Source organism: Neofelis nebulosa, chromosome 18 (assembly GCF_028018385.1).
Source record: "Neofelis nebulosa isolate mNeoNeb1 chromosome 18, mNeoNeb1.pri, whole genome shotgun sequence".
Taxonomy (NCBI): domain Eukaryota; kingdom Metazoa; phylum Chordata; class Mammalia; order Carnivora; family Felidae; genus Neofelis; species Neofelis nebulosa.
In genome coordinates, this window is record NC_080799.1 from 791,503 (window position 1) to 810,400 (window position 18,898).

The 18,898-nt window shown below is 62.9% G+C and overlaps 1 protein-coding gene across 1 annotated transcript in view; it reads right to left on the minus strand.

The window, feature by feature from the left end:
- The window catches only part of C18H7orf50 (chromosome 18 C7orf50 homolog), a 110,580-nt gene that overhangs the window by 49,662 nt on the left and 42,020 nt on the right, over positions 1–18,898 (minus strand). The window lies entirely within an intron of this gene.

An 18,898-nucleotide genomic window follows, 5' to 3' on the forward strand; every position in this document is an offset into this window, starting at 1 on the left:
CCACTCCTCACGGCCGAGTAACCGCATCCCCTCGTGCGACACACATCGACCCGCACGGGGCTGCCTCCGCCTGTGGCCACTGTCGGGGGGGGGGTGCTGCCGTGAACACGGGTGTGCCCGTTCTGCACGGGAGAAGGCCACCTGTGGAGGCCGCGCGGGACGGCGCGGTGACGTCCGCAACCTCCGCCATGGGCAAAGCCGAGGACAGACGTCCCTCCCGCAGAGAACGTGTCCTCACGCGCAAGGACAACACCCACCCGTGCGCCCTGGGAGACGGGGGTGGGTGACAGAGAGTCGCGGGTCCGGGAACGAGCTGCCGCCTTCCCAACACGGGGACGGCGACGCACACCGCGAATCGGGGACAGGGCCGCTGGGCCGCAGCCTGCACTGTGAGTTCCCGCTCCAGGGGGACAACCCACCCACGGGCCGGCCCCGTGGGCAGGGGAGGGCGTAGGGCCAAGGGCATCCCCTCCACGCTCTCGCCCATCTCCAGGGCCCGTGTGCGCTTCGTGTATGCAGAGCTCGGACACACTTTTACCTCCTCGCCAGCGCCTGCCAGGAAACCGCCTTCGCCTGGCCCCGCACGTGGCACCGGGGGCACGTGGCCGCACGAGGCGGCGGCAGGCCCGGGGGTGAGGCGGCCCAGCGCCCCGTCCCGGGAGCCGTGTCTTCCTGCACCTCAACCCTGATTCAGGGCCCGGGGCCTCGGGGCGCAGACGATCCCAAGCGGAGATCCCAAGCGGGTCCACAGACACGCAGAGCCAGGATGTGACAAGAAGGCAGGCCGAGTCCTCAAGACCCCTCAGGAGGAGGGTGCTGGGGCTCCCGAGCGGTAGACGGACAGCGGGCTGGACAGGGGGACAGGCCAGGCTGGGCCGCAGAGGCTGGCCCACCTCAGACACACACGGGGCCTCGTCTCTGTGAGGGTCCCGGCTCGTGGCAGAAACCTGGCTTTGCCGACTGTCCTGGGCCCCCCACGTCCAGGTGTGCTAGCTCATTTAGCCCTCCAAGACCTCAAGGGGCAATGCTGTAATTACTGCCAATTTGCAGGAGGGGACGGAGTCCTGGGGGCTAAGCAGCCGGCCTGACACCCCCAATGTCAAGGCTTCAGGCTCTCCCCTCCACTCGGGACCAGGGACTCAGGACGTAAGTCTCCGTGGTTCTTTTAGCAGCCACGCTTGTCCTGTGTTTCGTCCACCGGCCCACGGCCGGCTCGGCTGAAGCCTGGGCAGGTAGGGGACCAGGGTGAGTGGGGAAGGCACCCCAGAGAGCGGAGGCAGCAGCCCATGCAGGCCGGAGGAGGACGCTGCCTGTCTGCCAGCGGGGGCCACGGCACAGAGCGAGTGCACCGAGGGCACCGCAGGCAGGAGCCAAACCACACACCGGCCCTCCCAGTGGCAGCAGCTGGGGAGGACCGTGGTTTTGTCAGCTTAAGGAAGACAGGAGGTCGGGGCGGGGAGGGGGCGGGTGGCCAGCCAGGCCTGTCGCTCGTCCAGTAGCTCAGAAATTCCCCCGCGAGGCTGGGGGAGTTCACAGGGAAGGCTATCTTGCTAACTCAGGGCTCTCGGAGGAAGAGACCGCCAAGGCCCAAGCTCATGGGCGCGGGAGGCAGGATGCCCCCAAAGCGTACGACAGAAACGGGTACTGCCCCCTGGGAGCTCACTCTCGCCTAAGGAGGGGGGGCCCAGATTCCACTGACGAGAACGTCGCCCCATGACACCGTCCACAGGAGGGGCCCTTTCTGGGGGCAGTGCCCACCCACCGGCCGCGTCATCCCCAGGCATCCTTCCAATAGCTGCGGGAAGCTCTGTAAACCTACTTGTGACAGGAAGCGGGGGTGGGGGGGTGGGGGGAGGCCTGGGGCTGCACATGGGGACTCGGAACCTGGAGACCCTGCTGGGGTCGCACACAGGGGCTCCGGACCCCCGAGCGCCCGCACAGGGGGCCGAGGGAGGCACACCCGGCCCTGCCGTAGGCCAGGGCTCCTCTGCTCGCCTGTGCACTGGGGGCTGGAGGCCTTTCTTCCCTAGAGGCCACGCACGCTCGTCAGGGACAGGGGGCTGGTGGCCACGGGGATCTAGTGACAAGGCACCTCGTCACCCTGGGAGCCCAGAGGAGAACGCAGGCCTGAGACTGGCAGTGGCCCAGCCCCCTCTCCCGGGCCCCAGGTCTCCCATCGCTAGGGGAGGTCAGCCCCTATCAGTGGTCCTCAAACCTCTGGGAGGCTCCCCCACTCCAAAGCAGCTCCTCCGACCCCAGGCTCTGGGAACAGAGGCCCCAGGCCGGTTCCTTGTCAGCTCCTCGCCAGCAACAACACTGCCGTGGGGGCCACACGTTGTGAGAGACCTTCAAACAAAACACTCTCCAGCCCCAGCCTTGCTGGTGCGGGGCTCCCGGGGGCGTCCTTCGCCTCTCTGGAGCCTCTGTGGGTTTCGCACGGAGCTCACGTGGCCCTTGGATGCCATCAGTGACCCCAGCGGGCAGGGTGCTGCAGAAAAAGTCCCCCAGCTGCATAAGGGACGCAGACACCTGGCGGGGGAGACACGTAGAGGGCTCTGCACGTCATGTCTCCCGCCGGTGCAGGCTCAGGGAAGCCACGCGTCCAAACCCGTGTCTCAGCTCTTACTTCCTTGAGGCAGGCCCCCTCCTTCAGGAATTTGGGGACCCCCAGGCCACTTCCTGACTCTCCGTGCTGACCCCATCCTCCCTCCAAAACTTGCACCTGCCCCGTGCCCAGCCTTGCCAGGCCACGGGTGACCGGCGCCCTTCAGGCGACAGCGCCCTGACTCTGCCTGACCCCGAGGGAGGCTCTAGGCACAGGCCCGCAGGGCAATAAGGGATCAGTCCGCCTCTGTGTTCAGGACTCTGGCTGCCTGACGCCCACACCCCGTTGTCCGGGGGGGCAGAGGGCAGAGCCCCAATCCTGGCCTGGGTGGTGCCAACGCGGGCCCTGGGGCCGAGTGCTCTCAAGGGAAGGCTTCGGGGGACTTTCCCTCAGCAAGACAGGTTGTGAGGGCTTCTTCTGTATCACGGGTGGGGTTTTAGGTCCTATTTCAAGTTGCAGACGCTGCCCGCTTTCTGGGAGGGACTGTTTAGCGTGTGGAATCCACAGGAAACCGCTGGGTGCCCACAGTCGCTGGGAGGCACACGCGTTACTTGTTCCGGCCGCCACTCCGGGGCTCTGTACGTAGGCCGACTTGAACCTGTCTGGGTCACGCGGCCAAAGCATATGCTGTTCCCAGTGCAGCCTGTGTGGCTGGAACGACCTAAGACTGAATTCCTGTCCTCCTTACAGAACTGGAGGTCTCTGCCCGGCCGCTGCCAGCAAGGGAGCTCGTGGAGAGGGGAGGACCGGAGACGGACAGGAGCCGCCAGCACAGCTCACAGGCCCCGGCACAGGTCAGCCGCCGACCCTCTGGGCTTCCTTTTCTTTCCCTGCCTCCGTCTGCTTCCCCACCACCCGCTCAGCCGCCAGCCGGGGGACGGGCGATTTCACGGCTGAGCGACGCTTCACTCTGAAAACTCAGGTTTCTTTATACTGTAGACTGGCTCCGGTAAAAAGTAAAACAGAGTTCGTTTTCCTAGACTTTCAGCCTGGAAGTGACTGAACAGACCGTTCGGGGCTTCCTCGTTCAAAAAAGATGATCAGTGGCTCCAACGCTGTGTCCTGAAGACAGAACCGGAAAGGCTTGTCCACGGGCAACACACGCATCTGGATGCAGACTGAAGCCGCCAGAGGCGTGGCTAGCGCGGGGGCACGAACACGGAGAAGGTTCGGTCTGGCAGAGCACAGTGTATGCCTTCCAGCAGCCACATCTGGGACGTGTATGTTTCATGGGGCACGAATCGGGGGCGGGGGGCGGGGGCTCTTTCCGCGACTGCGGTCGGGAGGAGCTGGGAGCCCAGACCTGGCAGCGTTTCTACCCAGAGGCCTGGGAAGGAAGGTTCAAGTTTTCAACGCGAGCAGGGGCGGCCAGGCTTCCGCACAAGGTGGGCTTTGTGTTCAGGTGACGCTCAGTGTGGTGTGGAAGGAAAGGGTCCCCCCACCAGCTGAATCCTCTCCATAAGCGGGAGGGAACCGGGCGCCCCCACACACACCACCCCGTCTGACAAAATCTTCATAAAGATGCTGGGTGGTGATATATACGCACGGGCTGATCACTTTGTCCAAGATCACAGACCCACGGTGCGAAAAGCTGGGCCTCCCAGCCCACAGAGCGCCAGTGTTCCCCTGCTGCTGGGACAGGGCAATGACGGAAGCCCAGGGGCCAAGCCTTCAACCTCTGGGGACAGGCCTGGGTCCCGCGTGGGACCCTGAGGGGGCAGGCGGCTCCCAGTCAGGCTCGGCCGGGAGCCCGAGGAGGGTCAGGGCAGCAGAGGGCCAGGCCGGACGTGAAAGGTAGTGACGGCAGAGCAGAGACTGCAGGGGAGAGGTGTGCAGGGCCGCACAGTGGCCCCAGCACCCTGTCACCAGGCGGCTGGCTGGCTATGAGGTGCCGAGGGTCCCACACTGCAGTCCAGGACACAGGACACTGCAGTGGCCACGTGGGGGAGGACAGAAATAAGAGTCTGATGGCCAGTCTGGCCCTAACAGGGCGACACGCACCCTGAGAGCCAGCATCGGATGTGGTCCTGGGACCGGCAGGAAGCAGACAGCGTAAGGTCGCGGAACACCAACACCCTCCCATCTGGTCAAAACGGGCGCCTCCTCCCTCGCCCACCCTCCTCCAGATCAGCCACCCAGCCCCAGACCCCACAGCAGGCCGCGCAGTGCCCTCTGCCGCGATGCTCCGTGGGGCTCACGGTCTCATTCACGGGGCCACCAGCCCTGTCCAACCAGGCTCCAGCTACAGGTTCTCTCGAGCTACGACCCTGATGGCCCACGAGGGCAGGGCCACGGGGCCCAGCCACCAGGGCCACGTGGATGGAGGGTGCATCTCCAAACCACGGGTGGGTTTGCAAAACCAGCTCTCCCAGGCTCAGCTTTGGGAAGGAGAGGCTGTCCTCGGCACGCTACATGGAAAGTGCCGGCAAACACAGGGCCCCCGGGGCTTCCGGTGGACACAAACGAGTGCCCCTAAGCTGGGAGATCCCCGTCGTCTCTGCCCTGAGCACCATTCAGACCGGGGTGGGGGTGGGGAAGCTTCTCACAGGGGACTGAAAGGATGGGCCTCTCCACTCACTGTGCCTCTCCCAGCCCGCTGCTGCAGAGCCAAGGGAACCCAGGGGAAGCGCGCCCAGGGTCAGAGAGAGATCACAGGAGCGCCCAGAGCCAGGCCTGCCCTCACAGGAGGGGCAAGCCCTTCCACAGGTGTGGTCTGGCCTCCCAGCTACGCAGGGACACAGAGGTGCCCACGAAGGCTGCAGGGACAGAAGTGAGACGGGGCGTCCGTCCACTGTGTTAGAACGGGTGCTCCCTCCAGGTCAGAGGGGCATGAGCTGCGTGCCCCGGGGGGGGGGGGGGGGGGTGTGCCCGCGTGTGTCTCCCGGGGGGCAGGTGTCCGCACGTGTGCACATCAAGTGTGTCCGGGAGAGACGAAGAAGGTCTCAGGAGACTCAAATGGAGGAAAACGGAAAGAAACCTTCACTCTTTACCCTTTTAAGGAGGTTATTTTCCCCACAGGCCACAGGCGACATTCCGGACAGTTCAGGAATTCGCGTCTTCAGGCAACCAGGATGGGGACGAGGGGGCTGCCCAGTAGCAGGTCCCCACAGAAGGGTGTGGGCAAGCAGCCACACTGCCCCTCGTGTTCCCGTCCCAGCCCACGGGTCCACGAAAGCTCACGCCCTCCACACCGCGCCTCTGTCAAGTGGGCCGGGCTGGACGGCGCAGGGCCTGGCCACGGATGGGCTGCACGGTGACTCATCGGGCCCCAGGGCTCTCAGTCTGCAGGGAGCACAGGAGACTGGGATGGAAACATTTATGCAGCCAAGACCAGAAGGCGCTAAAGAAGCCAAGTCCTGCCAGAGGGAGCGCAGGAGCCAGGGAGGGAGGAGCTGGCCACGAGGGAGAAGGGCTTGGCGCCTCGGGACACCACGGGAAGGAATCCTCCCGAGGGCCCGGGCGGGGCAAGAGGCCGTCGACGTGCTCCATCCTGTAACTCAACGTCTGCCCACCTCCCTGCCACCAGATCGACACAGAGCGTGTAACGCGGCCACCACCACTCACACACCTGCCACGCCACGAGCTGGTGGAGACGCCATGGCGCCCGGAGACGGTGGCGCCCCGAGTGACAAGTGCCCGAAGGTTCACATGTGGGACCCACGGGGCTGCAGGCACGGGGACGCGGGGCATCGAGGGGGTGGTGTATGCCCGCTGGCCAGCCGGGCTGAGAGCACAGCGGAATCACCCGGGACGCTGCCTCCAGGGGACACGCTTACGCACACACGTGCACACACTTCCCCCCAGGAGATGCAGCACACCCCCATGTGACCTCAAAGGCTTATGCTCTTTCCACACAGAGAAGCAGCTTATGACCTTCCCAGATCACCTGTGAGACAGGCACAGGACTGGAAAGGACCCAGCAAAACACAAACACGGGAGCGAAAACCCAGAGACCAGGCAGAGGTCCGCAGCGGGGTCACAGCCCTGGAGCCACTGCTCATCCGGTGGGATGACGAGGACCACGCAGAAGCGGGGACCCGAGTGCGCCCAGCACAGCCCCCGGGGACGGGAGGGAGACTCAACCACGGCACGCGGGTCCCTAACGACGCAGCCAGGGGGGCGGAGGCAGCCGCAGGGGGAAGGCCCGGGGGAGCACAGGCTGCACCACCGGCCAGAGCCCCACTCGGGGAGGACGAGGGAGCCCCGCGCACCAACCCTCCTCCCATCCTGGAAGACTATCCAAGGAGCTACAGCCACGAGCTTCGGTAAAGGACACAAAATTCTCAAAGCTCTGGCCTTGTCCAGCTCCCCGGGGACCCTGGAGCTGGACCTTGGCAGCCCTTCCTCGTGGCTCAGAAAAGGGCCCCAGAAGCCCTGGCTCTCAGCCCAAAACTGGCACTGGAACAAAGCACGGGCGGTCCTGGAGGGTCGGCTCGTCTCCAGGGAATTCGGAGTCTCAGGTAAGATCTGGGCTTTAGCACAGGGGTGGGAAGTGCAGGTTCTGGCAGGGAAGCAAAACAGCACGGCCTCGCGGACCGATGCGGGCGGCCTCACGTCAGGTTAGAAACAGTCCGAGCGCATCGACAGGTGCACGGCGCAGGAAGACACGGGGCACGCGCACAGTGGGACAGCATCCACCCGTGACGTGGACCGGCACACGGACCGGCCACGCGCCACGCTCAGCGAGGCAAATCAGAGGACAAGCCCTGCGTGACTCACACACACGTGGAAGCTAAGGAGGTTAAACCCGCTGTAAAAACTGGCAGGGACCTGGGTGGCTCAGAGTGTTGGTTTGGGCTCAGGTCACGGTCTCAGGGCTTGTGCTGGAGCCCAGGGTTGGGCGGAGCCTGCTCGGGATTCTCTCTCCCTCTTCCTGCCCCTCCCCTGCTCACACGCTTCTCCGTCTTTTGAAATAAACTTAAAGAAAAAAACCAGGGAGACGGTGGTTATGGAGGGAGGGGGGTGGGGGTAAAACGAACAACGTGTAAGGACACACACGTGAACGGGAGGTGACAAAGGCGACAAAGGCACAGAGACCCAGCGTACAGCCGACGACCGCAGACAGGATGACGGGAGGCCTCGCCAACACCACCACGGCGGGACTCTCCTCACAGGAACACACCATACGCCTCGTCTTTACAACGCGTGACATCACATTTATCAAACGGAAAATTTAACAACGAACCAGAAAACCTCGCGTTCCCGCTTATAAGTATCCACCCAAGGGGAAAAAATACTATGCTTGCCTGTAAAAATGTACGTGCGTGTATAAAAACCGTAAAGGAGCTGTGACAGCCAAATCCTGGAATTAACCCAAACGTCCCTGGAGTGGCGGACGCACAAGCCACCCCTCTCTGAGCGGGGGAACTGCCCAGCATCAAACAGCAATGACCTCTGACCCGGCACCACGGCACCACGGCATCACGCCGAGGGAGAAAGTGCCTGAGGCACGAGGATTCTGGAAAAGTCCACACGATAGGAGCAGACCACAGAGCAATGGTGCCCGGGGGTTCGGTGTAGGGGAGGGCTGACCGCCAAACGGCCCCGAGGGATTTAGCGGGGAGGGAACCGTTGGGACCCTGTGTGGTGGCGTGTGTGTGACTAGACGCGTCCGGAGTATATGCCCAAGAAGTGATTTTTATTGAACGTCAATTTTGAAAACGTACAGGGTCTCGGGTCGCACGTCCAGGGTCAGGCCTTGATGCTTTAAGTTCCTGGGTGACCGAAGAAATGACTCCGTTGCTCTGTGGCTTAGTCACCTGTGCCGTGAAGTAGGATTTGGCGCGTCCCTACCTCCTGTGGAAAACTGTCGAGTTTGAGGAAATCGTTGTAAGTGCTTCCAACAGCGTGTGGAGGGTGGTAAACACTCGGGACGTCCCAACGGCGCCAGTGAAGGCCCTGAGTCTGGGGAGCCCACCTCGGTGTCTTCTCTGCCCACTGCCCTCCGCTCCTCTGGGGTGAACAGGAAGCGGGGGGAGGGGGCGGGAGGAGGACTGCCGGGCCCAAGAGAAGCCGTAGGGAAGAGCTGAGAGCCAGGGACGCGAGTGCGAGGGCAGCAGGAGAGCAGGAATCACGGACATCTCGCGAGAACCTGTCTTCCACGTTTCTGTGTTCTCTTTCCAGACACGACCCAAAGGTGGCCCTGAGGAGAGAGGAGGCAAGCAGCCCGGCCCCTGGTGGCAGCCTCGGCCCCTCGGCCTCTTGTCAGCGGAGAGACAAGGCGGGCGGGGCCGTGGGCAGCAGGTGCACCGCCCGGAGAGGGCCCCGTGCTCCTGGGCCCAGAAGGAGCCAACCTGAGACAGCCCGGCAGCCCTGCCCAGGCTGGCCTCACCAACAGCCGGCCTTGTCGCCTGCAGGGACGCCTCACCCCTGGGCCCAATTCCGAAGGCACAAAGAGGTGCCAGAACCACACCCTTTGCCCACACAGCCTCGGGGCCCAAGGACCAGAGCCGGCAAACCTCAGTTAAACCCAGGAGACGGAGCTTGGGTGGGGGGGGCGGGGGGGGGGGGACAGCACCCTGCTTTGTGTGCTGCTGGGACACACTGGGGCCTTCCTTTCCTTGAGTGTCCCCCTGCCTGGGAAGGGGCTGTCCTGGAGCCTGGCGAGCAGGCGGGTGGTCTACAGACACGAGCAAGCGTGGAGGCCGGCACACGGCCCCACCACGCGGACGACACGGTGAGGCTGGAGCCCCCTCGGCCCCAAGGAAGGCCCCCTGCTTCGGGAGAAAAGCTCAGGGCAAGGCGAGAAGCAGTCGACAGGCTGATGAGTCTGGGACGAGCTCTCAAGGCCTCCGTCCTCCTGGCTGGGTGACCCAGAGCCCGGCCACCAAATCAGATGACAGAGTGCACTAGCACAAGCCAGGGGGCCTCTGACAACGAATGCTCCCCAAACCACCGGCAAAGACGATACCCTTCGCCCCAGGAAGTGCCCGGAACACTGGCCAGCTGCGGGGATCGGACACGGGGACAGCCTAATGCGGTTTCCCGACCTGTGGTCAATGTTCACAGGATCTTCTTTCCAATTTGCCTTAATTAAAGATTAACATGCCGAATCACTTCCTCTCAGTCCGGCCACTATTCTTAATTGTGAGGTCCCTCAGCGGCCCGGGAATCACTCATCACCATAAGCAGCAGCAACGGACAACATCATGATTTACCGTGTCTCTCGGACAAAGCCGGCCAGATGGGCGCCTGGGGAACATGTGCGCTCACGTCGCGTGGGGGTGGGGGTGCGGAGGTGGGGTGCAGGGGAGGGGTGCGGAGCAGGGACACGGGGCAGGGGTGCAGAGGTGGGGTGAGGGGCAGGGGTGTGGAGGAGGGGCGCCGAGGTGGGGTGCGGAGCAGCGGTCAGAGCAGGGTCAGTCCGCGGGCAGAGCTGTCCGTGCGCCAGATCAAGCGAGCACACGAGGCGTTCCCCCCACCCAGTCCCCGGACGGTGCACCCCACAGCTGTCACACAGGCGAGGCGCCGGGGGGCGTCAGGGGGCAAGAAGGAGAGCCCGCGAGGAGTCCGTGTGCACGAAGACGCCGCGCGAAACAACCTGCGAGTCTAGTAAACGGGGTGCTATTCAGAGCGCCCTCGTGTGATGGCGGGAAGAAAGGCCGTTCACCTGCGCGCTCTACTTCTGAATCACGTGCTGGCGGAGGGTGGCCACACCGCGTGGCTCTGCCAGCCGGGCCCTCGGGGCGCCGCGCAGAGAAGAGGACCGCTGGCGGTGGGGCCGGGCCCGCCCGGGAGCCTTCCATTAACATCAGCTTCCCGGTTTTATTCCTTCGCCTTCCTTCAAAGAACGAGCAGCCTCATTTAGCTAAAGTTTAACGGGGAGGACACACGTCCACAGAAACGGAATTATTTCTGTGACAAAGGACCGGCTGGGAAGGCCGCGAGCCTGACGGCACTGTCACTTAAAGCCCCGACTCAGGACTTCGCAGCCCGGAGGCAGTAAGACAGCTCCCGGCCTCGAGCGCAAGGGCCCCCCCCCCGGGGCCCTGGGGGCAGCGGCCAGGGCGCGCCTCGTTTCAGTCTCTACGGGGGGCGCTGCGAGCACGGTCCCCTCAGACAGGCCAGAGTCCGTCAGAATTTTTCTGGGTCCAGAAGCCGGACGACGTGGTTCACGACCGTGTGGACTGCGGCCGTTCCGCCACGAGGCAGAGCCCCGGCCGAAGTGAGCGCGATTCGCTGGCGGGGCTCCGGACCGGGTCCTCCAGCTGCGGTGGGGGATCAAGGCCCCTGGTGCACACGCTTCGGGGCGGGGCTTGGACGTAACCTCATTCGGAGAAGGCGTTTCTCTCATGCCGAGAAGGGTCCTGCTGACGTTGGGGAGGAGGGGCCGAGGGGCCGTCTGGAAAGCGGGGTGGGCACGTCCTCGCACCCCTGCCCGGTGTCACAGGCACCCAGGCCCCTGCTCCAGGGCGCCCGGCGTAGGGAAGGGGGCTGCCACACCAATCCCCGTGCCCACTCACCTTGGTGGGGGCCCCTCCTACAGACACAGCCCCCGACCCCTTGGCGGGACCCCACGGTGACCCCACGGGAACCACCCGGCACCCGAGCCGCGTCTCCACGGCGGTGGAAGACGTCTTCGCCGCATAGAGAGCGTCTCTCCAGGCGCCTGCGCGTCTACGTGGCCCCGTGTGTCCCGGCGAGCTAGGCGGCCGGGCTCTTCGGCCTGACCGCCCTCGTAAAGGGCCGAGGCCGGCGGGGCGGCCTGCGCGCGTTCCGGCCAGACCCCGCCGTCACCAAGGCGCTGGCGACGCCGCTCTCGCTCGGCGCCGCCAGCAACCCGGGCTGTGCCGTCCTCTCCTTCCCGCCCGCATCCGCTACTTCGACGCGCGGTACGTGCGGCTGGCGATGCCCTTCAAGTTCCCGCCGCGGGGTTCTCCGCCCCGCCTGCGCCCGGCTGCCAAGGGTGCCCGCGGGCCTGCGGCGAGCCCGGCTGCCGTGGCGGGCCGCGCCTCCTGCAGCTCCCCGGGGCCGGTGGCCCCGCCGGGCACGTCCGGGGTGCCGTACGAAGCCACTCTGTGCCAGGGAGACCCGCCGACCGCCCGGCCCGAGTATGAAGTCGTGAAGGTCAGCCCGGGCTTCGGGCCGGCCCGGCGGGCAGCCCCTCCCCGGAGGGACGCGGCCCCTGCGCCCCCCGTGGTTCCGGCCGCCGCCCCGAGTGCGTCTGCCCGCCGGCCGGCCTACCACCCGCACTCCTGTGGCAGGCCCGGCTAACGCTGCAGAGGGACGGGGGCTCGCCCGGGGACGAGCTCCTCACGAGCCCTGCGGAGCGGGTCCTGTTTGGGGAGAGCCGTGTGGCTTCCCTGGCCGGCCTCCTCCTCCACAGGCCCCGCTCAGCATCCCGGAGCACCTCACCCAGGCCTCGCCCGGCGGTGCAGGAAGGGAGAGGCCCGGGACGGCTTGTCCCTGAAGAGAGTGGGGGGGGGGGGGGAGGCGATGCAGCAGACGAGCAAGACGGGCGATGAGGGGGCGTGCCTGGCAGGTAGGGAACAGGATCGTCTGAAGGTACGGAGATCGAGCTTCCTGGCATTCGGCTCCACTTACGCACACGCTCCAGAGCTTGGCTCAAACCAAGGCTTTGCAGTGACAGGAAACCCTGCGAATCCAGGGTGCAGTGAGTGTCCGGGCAGGAGCCGGCCGAACACATCTGACTGGGCTGACAGGTCCTCAATTCTAACGGGTGATTCCACGGTTAGCGTGTCCGCTGGCCGGCACCGGTCTCTACCCCTACCCCGGTCAGACGACGACAACGACAGAATTTATGGCCATGTTATAATCTGGCCCTGAAGGGCTCTTACCTGGTTACCCTTTAACACTGAGAGAGTTTGGCCCTCGCAAGTAGCACCAAGAGCAAAGAAATTTGCCTTGATCTTTCTAAATTTGCCACCATCGGCGGAGTCTGAGAGTGTCACCCGCGTGCTGATAAAGCATCACAAGACGCTTCCTGCCCCGCTGTGGCCTGGCAGGCAGCCGGTGCCCACTGCCAGGAGCTCTGGGTGGCCCGCGAAAAGCTCTGTGCCTAAAGCCTCCGCCGCTCCATTTGACATTATTTGCGGAAAGGCTGGTAACATATGAAACATAAAGTACGAGGTTCAATGATTAACCTTAATCCAAAATGTACATTTACCATTCTTGCTACATTTATATCAAGATCTTCCTGGTTGGGGTGCCTGGATGGCTCCATCGGTTAAGGTCCGACTTCGGTTCAGGGTCATGATCTCCCAGTCCGTGAGTTCGAGCCTCGTGTCGGGCTCTGTGCCGACAGCTCAGAGCCTGGAGCCTGCTTGGGATTCTGTGTCTCCCTCTCTGCCCTGCCCCTGCTTGCGCTCTGTCTCAAAAATAAAGATTAAAAAACAAAAACCAAGATTTTCTTGGTTGAACAGAGAAAGGAGACGGGCAAAGGGAAGGTGTTTCCTCTGGTTGTAGGAAACCCATGCCTTTGAGAGCTTTGATTTTTTATCAAAACTTTACTGTTTAGGGCAATTTTACTAGGTTTGCAACTGAACTGAGAGGGAATGGAGGGAATACCCACACACCCTCCCCGCAGTGACACCCCCACCGGACGGAGCGTTTGTCACAACATGGATGGGATGGACCTACATCGACACGTCACCGTCACCCAGAGTCCCAGTTCCCATGTGGGCTCACTCCTGGGGTGTAGACAGACCTATACTGACACATGTCCTTCATTAAGGCATCACAGAGAGTACCCACTGCCCTAAGACCCCCCCGCCCCGTGCCCTGCCTATCCACCCCTGCCCTCCCCCACCCTTACCACCCCCCACCCCCCCCCCCCGGCCCCGGCACCCACCCATCCTCTACCGGCTCCCTGGCCCTGCCTTTCCCAGAAGGCCACTCGGCTGGGATCACCCAGGGTGCGGCCTCTCCAGACTGGCTTCCTTCACGCAGTAACCTGGATCGAAGGTGCCTCCGCGTCGTTCTTGGCTTCGTGGCTCCCTTCTTTCCGGGGCAGAGTAACACTCCTTTGTCTGGATGGCTTCCACTCTTAGGGATATTTTGCGTTCCTCTGCAAGCTAACGGCCAAGGCGTGCATGCCGTCTGCAAGCCTGTCTTCAATGCTGATGCCACTTCTTTGCAAAAACAGGATTTGGGTCTTGTGGTTAAGGAGCTTCTGTAACATGCCATTAAAACACTTCATGCTTAAACAACCCCTCCCCTTCCGTTTCTGCTCCTCGGTGCGCTGGCACACCCACGCGGCCTGTGCCGGGGACGGCAGGCAGGTGTGAGTCCCACGCCTGCACGTCCGGAGAGGCTGGCAGGGGGCGAACAAGGAAGTTGGGAGCCCCTGGAAGGGAAGACGCTCCCTCCCTCCAGGAGGCTCAAGCAGGACAAAGGGCATCCCGGCTGACCTGTGAGGGCCGCTCCTTCCCATGCGATATAATAATTTTTTAGTGGATTGGATGCCGGACGTTGTGAACGTCCCTTGTTGAGTGTTGAACTTCACACTCAGGCTCGCCTTTTAAAAAGGACTGAAGTTCACTCTGGAGGACACTTTGTTCCTTGTAGATCTGCGGGATTCTCTGGAGAGCTGTGTTTAAGCTTTGTTAGTGAGGTCTGGGGGGGCCTAAATACCCCAGCACCCCTTCTCTCCTCTTTGTCGTAAACGCTCAAAAACACCTCTATCCTGACCAGCGAATTGGGACACGGACCAGCGTGATGCACACTCTGGGAGCTGGTCAGCTCTCCAGACCTCGGGGGCCCTTTCTCAGCGTGGCTCCCCACTCCCCAGCCCGGTCTCCTGCCAATTCCAGCTCCCTCAGGCTTCCAGAAATCCAATCCTGTCCCCTCAACGTGGTCTGGTCATCCTGCACTGCTAGGAACCCCTCCTGACTCCGGACGGGTGCCCGGGTAAGAACAGGGGCTCACTGCACTCGCTTCCTCCTCAGAGGCCACGGTCCCGCACTGCCTACCGTCCCAACGTCTCAAAACAGCTCATTCTTTTATTTTACCCAGCTTTTGATGGCTTATGGCAAGCCCCCTTACGTTACTCATTCACGGCCAGAGGCGGAAGGACCTAAATTAATGTACAAATACACAGCAACAGACACCGACAGCCTGTGAGTTTGCAACCCGAAGGAGGGGTGAGGCTCACGGGTGTTCAGCGCTCCTCAGAGAAACAGCTGACTGGGGCTGGGACAGCAGACACGGAAACCAGGCCTAGAGAATCTGATCCCACGGAGTTTCTCAGCATTCTGGCTAAAGGGATAGTTTTAGAACCCAGCCACAGGAATGTCAGTCGGTGGTTCTCAAACGTTTTCTTTTGAGCGGCAGGATCGTTTCTTTAAACAAATCGTATAAGGAGGCCCAACGTCTGAGACACCAGGAGGTCCTGCTCTGACCGGAGAGGAGGTGGGGAAGCCGGTCCTCTGGAACATGAAGGTGCCCCAGGAACAGCAGGCCCCGTGGGGACGGGCGGCTGTCGCACGTGCCATGCAGGTCTTGTCCGCTGACCCCCCATCCGGGGACAGATGGGACACACTGACCACAGGAGCTTTTCAAGGACAGAGCCAAGAGAAGGGTCAGGAGCCACAGAGAAGCAAGGCAGCGTGCAGAACCGTGGCTTTCCAGCAGTGGGGTGAGACGTGCACCCAGGAGGCTGACAGGAGAGCTCGATTTCACAAGGATGAGTCAGAACTGAGGGGTGGGGGGAGGGGGAGGGAGAAACCACTTCCTCCGGCTCTGAGCCTCTCCCTGACGAGCCAGGTCGACCCAGGTCTCCAGCAAGACCTCCTAGGACGTGCCACTGGCGGACAGCCCCAGGCGGAACCGCGTGTGCGTTGTCCATCCCTAGCCTGTGCGAGCCTCACGCGCTGCGCTCCGGCTGCCGCTGGCACCTCGCTCTCAAAGGACTAGAGGAAATGTGCAGAGAGCTCCGGGCAACGGCCGAGAGGGGCCCAGCTGTCCAAAGAGTCAACAGCAGCGAAACCATGGGGACCGCGCCTTCTCGGTGTCACAAAGTGCCCGAGGGTGAGTGGGGAGCGAGGCTGCGCGGAGCCCAGCCGGCACCTGGACACCTACGATCCCTTCCCGTGACGGAAGAGGCCGCATGGCGGGTCTGCCGACTCCCGTCGATTTTTCTCTAAGGAACGGCCTCCGCGCAGACGGCGTCCGTTTGGCGCGCCCCGGTCTGGACGCACACCTTTGCCCACGCCCAGGACTGCCTGCCGCCGGGGTCGCACGGATGGCAGTGCCGACGTGCAGGCTCCCGCGGGCATGGGCGCGGAGCTCAAACGGGAGGGGGTGCCCGGTGGGCACCCCCCCCCCCCCCCCCGCCCGGTCCAGAATGTCAGGTTGCGACACTCGGCCCTGGCCGATGTCTGCAGACTCGAGGCGGGCCTGCAGTGTTTCCTAACCGGCCACTCCTCGCCCGGCCAGCCTGCGGCAGACTGAGCCCCTCGGCTTCCCTGAGGGGAGCATGCACAGCGATCCTCGGCCACGCTCGTGCCCCCGCCGCTCTAGGCCCGGCCTCGGTCTTCACAGAGGTGGTGCTTGCCTGAGTGCTCAGGCTTAGGGTTAGGTCTCGTGAGGACGAGACCCAGAAGGGCTTCGTAAGCGTCTCAAAGAAACCTACTGCTCAGGCATGGGCAGGGGCTCCCGGCTTCCCCCAGCTCGGCTAAGCAGAGAAAATGCACGAAAGGCAGTGTGGGCAGTGTCGCCCGCCTGCCCCCCCCCCCCGCTAACCGCCCCCCCCAAGCAGCGCACCTGCTGGGCTGTGCTTCCCGCCAACGACGGGCTCTGATGCTTGGCAGCCACGTCGCGCGGGGTCCCAACCGTGAGCCGAGTCCCGCTGGCTGCCCTGTGAACCCCTTGGATGGACACGCGCTCTCCCTGTGGCAGCCACGGGAAATGGGGGCCCAGCCGTCCGGGACCGTGCCGGCGTCTGGTGAGGCAGGCCGCCTGGTGAAGGACGGACCCCACCTGAGGACAAGGACGACAGACGGCGGGTGTCCAGCATCACGCAGCTCCAACCACGCCCCCACGCACCCCCACTTTACCCAGGGTCATGGGGCGGCTGACCGCAGAGGGAGAAAGCAGGGCCTGGCAATTCAGAGACTGGGCGGCCTCCCTCCGGGGCGCTGCGTTGCACCTCAGGGGTCCCTCTGCGGGTGGGGGCACAATTCTTTGTCACAGAGGAGCAGGGCTGGCGGGGGTGGGGACGTGGGGAAGGTCGACCGCCGCATGCAGACAGCGCTGGACCTGGAGCACCTGGGAATGAGGGTGAGGGTTCCCGGGGTCCCCTCAGCCAGGCAGGCCTCCTGGCTTTACTACATGTCTGTGCTCTGCGCCACGCCCGTCACCGAGCTGCATCTGCAAATTTAACTAAATGAAAGCTGACCAGACTTGATTTCCTTTGACGTTTCCCTATCATCCCATCCTGGGGACGGACAGAAAAACCTGCAAACGAGTCCAGTTCAGCACTGAGACAATCCTGTTACAGGGCACCAGCCACGTGGGAAGCACGCTGTGTGCCAGTGAGGACCCTGGGCCTCAGAGTGGCCAGACTGAGGCTTAGGGCCACCGTGCCTGAGCTCAGGCTTCTCACGCGGGCAGCACTGGGTGCTCGGCGAGGGTTACGTGGGCCAGTGGATGCAACACACTGAGCGCTTAGCAAACGAAGCCTCGCGTGAACGCTCTGGAAGGGGAGATTTTTAAATTCACAGGAAGTCTCCACGCATTACAAGACGTCCGCGAGATGCTCTCATCCCTGGCCACGCAAACGCCAGCTCGGGTTCAGCGGACTGCAACCCTAAAAGCAGGGTTCTGTCCCTTATGCTAACTAGTCGCGAGGGCCGACAGGTGGCCACCTCTGGTGCCCTGAGACCTGGCAGCCCCAGGCTCATCCACGTCAGCGCGCCGGCCTCAGGGCCCTCCAGCTCGCTGTGAACTCAGCAGGGCGCGCAGAGGGGACCCCCGGAGCTACCGGGAGGTCCTCCCCGGCCCCGGGGCCCAGTGGGGCCGCGGGCCAGCAGGCCACGGGCTGGGGCGAGCAGTCCGCGGCTGTTTTTACGTGACGTGTCTTGGCCATTTCAAGGCTTAGGTTTTTACTTTATTTATTTACTTTTAACTCAAGAAGAAGTTTTAACTTTCTCATGACTCATTTCTTTCAAAATCGTGTCCTTGGACACTTGCGGCGTCGCCATCGTGCGAGGGAGCGGCCGGCTGAAGTAGGTCTCGGCTCACAACGGCATCCGCGGTGTCACGATGTCATTCAACACTGTAAGAAGCTAACAGATCAGGATCATGGCTCAATCCTAAGTCGGAAAGAACGCCGGGTGTTAGAGATTCATCCAAAGGAAATTTAACACAGCATTCTCTGCTGATAAACGTGTATATTTCCCACAACAAATATCTGAAAGATGTGAAGCTATGATCATTCAAAACACCTTCCAGCTCGTTTGAAACCAGGCTCTGTGAAAACAGACCGTGAAGGGGGGCCACGCTAGCCGCCACCGTGCAGGTGACCGGAGGGGCGCCCAGTGCCGACGACCCGCGGGCCGCCAGACGCCTCGGTCTCCAGCCTGAAACCAGCCTCTCTCCCCTCCGGGAGGAGCACACGGCAGCCTCCACGGTCCCAGCTGCTGCCATCTGGCTCATTCACGCTCAGAAATACGAAAGATGGCCCTCAGTTTTCAATCTCACAACTTCAAGAGGACTTAGAAAGAGAAAAAGCCACCAAGAGGGAGGTACGAGGTCAACGAAAACGTGATGTCCCTGACAACCGCATTAGCTGGCGCAAACAGCCAGGGCCCGCAGGTCCTAGAGGCCCTCCAGACCTGACGCGCGCGCCTGGGAACGCGCCTGGGGACGGGGCGGCCCTGCCAGCCTCTCTCCAGGCCGCCGGGGTGCCGGGAGACAGCAGCTACTCGCGGGGCGGTCAGGCCCTGGGACTGGGGACCGGGGCCATCCCCCCCTGCACAAGGGCTGTGGCCGTGGCTGGTCACAGAGCCTGCAGGGCAGGTGCACTCCGGCGGTTTCCAGAGTAAAGGGAAGGAGACAGAGGAGACACGATTCATCCCCACGGCAGAGAAACCACTCTGCTCCCTAACGCGCTTGCCCCAAATACCTGCTATTTCTTAGGTTTAAGTTTCTTTCTGCAAATGCCTTTGTGAAATTCCTAGGTTAAATTCTCTGTATAATTTGCACACTATTCTCTAGGTTCAGGAAATTTACTGTTTAGTTTTAAAAACAAGCAAGAGTACTTAAGTTCCAGTAGGTGACGATGGGTCATCACCTAAAAGGTATACAAAACCTACTTAACGATGCTTTCAAACT